General features: G+C 44.2%; 1 protein-coding gene across 2 annotated transcripts in view; it reads right to left on the bottom strand.

Moving 5' to 3' along the window:
* Positions 1 to 7,500, bottom strand: part of crip3 (cysteine-rich protein 3) — a 32,209-nt gene that overhangs the window by 11,009 nt on the left and 13,700 nt on the right. The gene's annotated exons all lie outside the window — the stretch shown is intronic.

Raw genomic sequence — 7,500 nt, 5'->3', positions numbered from 1 at the left:
CGCTGTTGGCTCCTCTCCCTCACAGCAGCAGCAACAGCAGCAGCCACTTCACTCTCACCCTCACTTACTCACTCACTCTCGCTCACTGAAACTGTTTTATTGAAAAATTGCCCAGTCGGACTGAAACCCAATCCAAGCATATTGCTTGCACACACACACACGACACACATAAACACACACAGGGGCACACACACACATGCATGCACACGCACACACACACACACACACATGTGCACGCACACACACACGTGCACGCACACACACACACACACACACACACACACACACACACACACACACACACACACACACACACACACACACACACACACACACACACACACACACACACACACACACACACACACGCATGCACACACACACAAAGCACAGTTACTCCTCTGTGTCTCTCTGTCTCTTGTTTGCTTTGTCACTCTCTCTGTCTCACTTCTCCTCTTACAAACACACACACACACACACACACACACACACACACACACACACACACACACACACACACACACACACACACACACACACACACACACACACACACACACACACACACACACACAGACATTCATACTGACACTTACACTTTTGTACTAGCAGAATATTTTTAGCAAAAGTGTTTCCATGTGTGTCACTGCCCCCGTCGACATGGCGGTCTATGGGAGAGCAATACAACAATGTTTGGACAACAGGCAGTGAAAGGGCAGATTTAGAAACAGTGGTTCGACTCTCCTTCACTCTCTCAATCGCTGTCTTTCACTCACTCTACTGACACACAGAGAAAAAAACACACACTTACACACATACACGCACACACACGCACATGCACGCACGCACAAACTCACACACAAAAGCATGCACACACGCGCACACACACAATGACCTGATCTCAACACAGCACAATTTCTTACACAGCACACAGACACAGACATGCACGCACGCACGCACACACACACACACACACACACACACACACACACACACACACACACACACACACACAGACACACACACTCGTCGCAACGCATTCCACAAAGCAGTGCATAAAAGTGCCCTTGACCAACCCCTGCATACTGTACCAACAGCCAGATCAGCTGAGTACAGGAAACAGAATGATGATGAAGAAAAACGTGATGACATCATTTTTGCATGTCAGCACGTCTGTAGCGAAGACATCTGCTTCCCAAGCAAACACTGTTCATAAGGACAGTGAACTGCAAAGATGTATAGAGACAGTGGACCCAAACACATTTCCTTCCCATCCTTCTGTCCATGTGTGTGTGTGTTTGTGTGTGTATACGTACAGTAAAGCATTGAATTACTCAGCATTACTAAAGCATTGTATTAACAGAACAAGTCTAAAACGCAGCAATACAGAATGCCAGTTTTATTTATTTATTTGAGGGGTGTACCGACTCCTGATTTTTAAGGTTCTGCCAAATAATAATAATAATAATTTATTGTTTTAAGTGCAGTATCACCATACAACATGGTCTCAAAACACTGTAAAAACAAATAATAAAATAAAATTAGGTAAAATAATGAACTAACTCTAAAAGATAATGAAAGAAAATGATGAGGATTTTTTTAAATAATGGGGGAAAAAAAATCAAATTCACTGCTTCAGATTTGGCCGAATCCAAATACTGAATCCTACTCTGATCACCAAAACCAAACCAAAACCCCCTCAACAAGGCCGAATCCAACGGAATCTGAAACCCAATTCGATTCTATAATTGTGAGCCATAACTTGAAGATTTGACTGAGTCCGAATACCGAATAGCGAATCCTACACCCATCACTGAAACTGGATCCCCATTAAAAAGGCTGAATCCGGCCAAATCCACAACCAAATCTTGGATTCAGTACATTCCTTATTCACTGAGTTTAACGTATCAATGTATTTATTTTTAGACATGATGGGACAGATGGATGTGTGCACTGTTGTTGCTGCTCTCATGGTCATCTTTTGGGAGATGTTTTCCATGGGTGGGTCTGAGCTGCGCGTGTGCCTGGTGACATGTGGAGTCCTGGGCTGAAATGTGACATCAGGCCAGTGGCAGTCCCCTCCCGTCCCACCCGCCCCACTCCCCCAACCCCACGACAAGCACGGGAACAATTTTAAGAGGCAGGTGTACAGCACACAGTGGAATGTGTGACAAGTGCCACATGCCATACCATACTGTACCAAACATGCAAGCAAGTGGCAAGTCTTACCCTGGTGTGTGTTTGTGTAAAATGCATTAACCACTGACAAACCTGTCTTTGTGTGTGTATGTCTTTGTGTGTGTGTGTGTGTGTGTGTGTGTGTGTGTGTGTGTGTGTGTGTGTGTGTGTGTGCGTGCGTGCGTGCGTGCGTGCGTGCGTGCGTGCGTGCGTGCGTGCGTGCGTGCGTGCGTGCGTGCGTGTGTGCGTGCGTGCGTGCGTGCGTGCGTCCGTGAGTGTGTGTGTCTGATGTAAACCCTGCTCCACTCTGTGTAATGTGTTGAAGAGAACAAAGAACAGATGATGTCATGCTCTCAAATGGTATTACCTCAAACACGTGTAACATCTCTGTGAATGGTCAACTGTCTACTAATTAAAGCACAGCCACGTTCGCCACTCCCAATGCCTCTGAAAGAACAGAGCTGAGGTATAAATTCTCTCATGCATCAATCTCAGACAAAAAATGTTTTCTTCATTGAGCATATTTATTTACAATAGGGAATATTCTCATTGTAAACGGAATATTGGCAGTATTCGGCTTGCGAATGAGTATTCAGTCCAAATGTGGCCATATTCCGGGGGAATTCCAGTAGCACAGCACTCTTCCACACGCGTAATATTCTGGAACTTGTTTTAAACCAAACTCTGACCAGTATTCCGTTTGAAACCAAAACACTCCCGGCATGTAACTGCAGTCATTGTGGGATCTCTGTAACTTTGCAGTTACCTTAAGCAGATAGGTATAAAAACTCTCAGCTTCATTTCCCAATCTGCCCCATTAAGTTGTATTAGCTTCCACTTCTGTCTACATTGCAACAAATCTTCTTGCCTTTTTCCGCCAGGATTACCGCCACAAACAGGATTGTGGATTAATTCAAACTCGACTTGTTTATATACGAGTAATCTACAGGTGCTTTATTCCTCTCAGATCACCACCATATACAAAATACTTTGTCATATTAGGATATTTCTGTATTGTAAATCAGGTTAAGAAACAGGGATGACTAAAATCGATATCTTTGAAGTTACCCTGACAGGGTCAGATACTTTATACTTGCCTATACTATGTGTGTGTGTGTGTGTGTGTGTGTGTGTGTGTGTGTGTGTGTGTGTGTGTGTGTGTGTGTGTGTGTGTGTGTGTGTGTGTGTGTGTGTGTGCGTGTGTGTGTGTGTATGTGTGTGTGTGGGTGAGAGAGAGAGAGAGAGAGAGAGAGAGAGAGAGAGAGAGAGAGAGAGAGAGAGAGAGAGAGAGAGAGAGAGAGAGAGAGAGAACAGTGGGGAGAGAGAGAAAGAGCGAAGGAGAGAGCGAGCATGTGAGTTAGAGTGTGACTGTGAAAGGGGGCTGGGCTGTCGGCCCCTTTGGAATGCACACACCAGTTCCCCCCTCTGTCATAATGAAAGATATGTGACCCTTGATGGTGATAAAAACAGGAATGACAGAACGAGAGCAGAGAAAGGGATAATGATGGGGAAGGGGAGAGAGAGGCGGGGGAAAAAAGAGGAAGAAAAAGAGGAAGAAAAGGAGGGAGAAGGGAGAGCCTTCATTCCTCTGCCACTACCAAGGCTAACCTGGCCAGTTTAACAGCTCAAATAGCTGTGAAATCAGTGCAGTGATTGCTTAAGTTAGTGAATCACACACACGCATGCACGCACGCACGTGCACGCGCGCAATTACACACACACACACACACACACACCCACACACACACACACACACACACACACACACACACACACACACACACACACACACACACACACACACACACACACACACACACACACACATCTGAAACACATCTGAAATACACCATGACCATTGCCACTACCAATGCTAACTTGGCCAGTTTCACAGTTCAAATAGCAGAGAAACTACCATAACTGCTATGAAATCAGTGCAATGAGCGAGCACTTAACTGAGTGAATCACACACACGCACACGCACACACACACACACACACACACACACACACACACACACACACACACACACACACACACACACACACACACACACACACACACACACACACACACACACACACACACCTCAGCTAGCATCACCACAGTGCATCGGCACATGAAGTCCCCGGCTCTTACGCAAACTATCACACACACATCCAGTCCGAAATACCCCATGACCCTACATCGCTCAGCCCAGAGAAGAGAGATAGCAGGACAACCAGCTACCCAGACAGGCTGCACTTGAAGGCTGTTAACCCCTTAGCACAGAGCCTATGTTATAACCTTACTGTCACCAAAATTGTAATGGCTATCTCTTTATCTGTTACTTAAGGCTCTCTGTAATGTCATAGCAATGTTGTTATGATGTAGAATGTGGTGGCACTAGGGCCAGCTTCAGGCAACTCCACAGGTCGACAAGGAAGTTATAATTAAAAACCCTGGGTCTTCATCAGGGCGTAAGGTTAAGTGTGGGTTGAAATCTGTTGGCGGTTTTACCAGTGTTACCATGCCCCAGATAAAATAAAGGGTTTTTAATTATAACTTCCTTGTCGACCTGTGGAGTTGCCTGAAGCTGGCCCTAGTGCCACCACATTCTAAATGAAAAGACTTTAGTCTTCCTACTTCAAGAGCACCTACAGTTTGGAGTCTACAGAGTTGGAGAACAAGAGCGCTCAGAGATCCTTCTTCTTCCAAGTGTTGTTATGATGTAGGCTAGTTGAGTATTTTTCAGCAAATAGTGAATAGGCCCGCCCGCAACCCCATCTGCACAAAGAGGCTACCACAGGACAGGAGATAGGCACTGCATGCCCTTCACAAAAGAGTGTGGCGGAAATGCTGTAGTTATAAGTTGCAGGATTTGTGGAAACGTTAAGCCAAGTTCAGACCACACGACTTGGTAAGAAAGGATTTCCAGGTCAGATGGTTGGCTTGAAAAGCTGCAGACTTACTATAGGTCTTGGGCAAAACAAACTTTGTGCTTGTTTACATGCAATGCATCTTAAGATTCTTAAGTCCGTTTTAGGTGCTAGTTACATTTAGCCAATTCAATTGGGCATACGTACACAAGAAGCAGGAATTACTTTTTTGGCCCAAGATGAAATATGCGATTTGCTCTTTGCAATAGACCACATCTATATTTACACTATGCATTCTCAGTTGATTTTAGTAATCATTGACCAATGGAAATACATAATGGCAAACTCAAAAGACAGGCATACTGTATTACATTGCCTATAATGTAATGCCTGTATGGTATTGCCCAAATTGAATCCATGGAAGGAAATTCATTCAAACAACAACTACTCTAAGGCTTCTCATTCTGGCTGTTATGTAAACATATCTGAAGAAGGGATGCAAATTATCAATTAATTCATTAATCATTAGTCGATAGCCTTGTCGATCGACTTACGAGTAATTGATAAGCGGCGTTCCCCCACCCAAAAAAACCTCAATGTTTCTCGGAAAAAAAACCTACTAAATCTAAAAAATATAATTAAAAATTGGGATGATATACCACATTTCAATTAATTCTATTTAAATGCATTAATCCAAAGGTGATTTAAATATGCCCACTATTCACATCCCTCTTCACACACACTCTTCACATGCCCATTTCACCTTGTCGATTAATTGCGATTAATGTTTTTAATCGATTAACACATTGATCGATTAAAGTCGATTAATCAATTAATCGTTTGCATCCCTAATCTGAAGTATGTCTTGTGTGTGGAGAACAGAAAATGGAAACAGAAAAAGAGGATAGAGGCGCATCGGGAATCCACCGTGATTGATGTGGAGCAAGTAAGATTACCTAATTTGCTGATGACATAGCCACAGCATAGATGGCTCACCTCCAATGTCTCCAGTCTTATAAGGGGCTTTAGTTCACAGTGCTAAACTAACAGTGGGTGAGGATGAAGTGGGGAGACCTTAATTGGCCTGTAACGTGCACAGGGAGACACACAACAAACACGGACAAAGACGCTGACACTAACAAACTAGACACACACACACACATGCACACACACATGCACACACACACACACACACACACACACACACACACACACACACACACACACACACACACACACACACACACACACACACACACAAACACACACACACACTATATATGCAGTCCCACCCCCCCCCAACACACACACACACACAGAAAAACAAACAGACACACAGACTAGCTCCAAAGACCAGCATAAGATTGACTAGTGTGACTGTCCATTTAAGCCAGACAAACAGATCGCTTGTGCAGGGCAGAACAAAGCTCTACAGGAGTCTGACCTCAGCCCTCTACAACAGCAGCAGCCCCCCCCCCTCCCCACTGACTTAACCATAGACCCTGGCCGGATTACACGTAAGGTGGCCTGGGGCCCCTAGGCTACAGAATACTTTGGGGCCACCAGAAGGCAATTTTCGTAACAAATATACATAGACAGTGTCATAATTACAAGCCAGGAATTAAGGACAACATGTCTACCAAATGTACTCAACACGACAGATGAATTGTTCAATATTATATCTTGTCACAATTCTGCCTCTGTTTTTTTTTGGGGGGGGGGATCTGTGCCCCCCTGGCAGGTGGGGGCCCATAGGCTGACCTTACACCCAGTCACACTGGAGACTACCGCTCATTGGCTTTTTGACTCCCACTACAGTAGCACTTGGTACAGTATAGCATCAACAGACAAAGTGCTAAAAGAGACAGAAAAGGGCCCCTCAGACAGGGGGCGGAGAAAGGGAGCCAAACGAGATCCACAGAGGGACAGTGCTTTCTTTCATTCGTGACGGCTTGGTGTGTGTGATCAGCCCTTGTGTGTGATGCAATGAAAACTTGGACGTTAACTTGATTCGGGCCAAATAGCCTTTGTAAACACTTGGCATTCATTTTCTACAGCAGGGGACATACATTTTCATCTGTGCCAAGTCGTGTCATGTAAACCCCCATTGCCATCCATCCAAAAATGGTGCCATTTACGTCGAAAGAATGCACGTTTGTCGACGATGTGTTATTGTAAACAACTATGACAACTGAGATCCAAATAAAGAGCTCATATAAACACTCCATATTATTTAATTCTATTGTATTGTGTATTTAATTGCACTAAATGTAAAATACTACACATATACGTACATTGTGAATGCACAGAGAACCAGAGTTTACCACAGGCAATTTCGTTGCACATACTGTACAAACATAAGCCAATGACCAATACAAAATAAAACTCAATCTATTTCTGATGTTTTCAAGTACACTATAAGTGTCTCCTTGTAATGTCTATGGGAGGCTGAAGGTAGAATCTT

This window comes from Engraulis encrasicolus, chromosome 24 (assembly GCF_034702125.1).
Source record: "Engraulis encrasicolus isolate BLACKSEA-1 chromosome 24, IST_EnEncr_1.0, whole genome shotgun sequence".
Lineage (NCBI taxonomy): Eukaryota > Metazoa > Chordata > Actinopteri > Clupeiformes > Engraulidae > Engraulis > Engraulis encrasicolus.
Note: the sequence above shows the minus strand (reverse complement) of the source record. Positions and strands in the feature narration are given on the sequence as shown.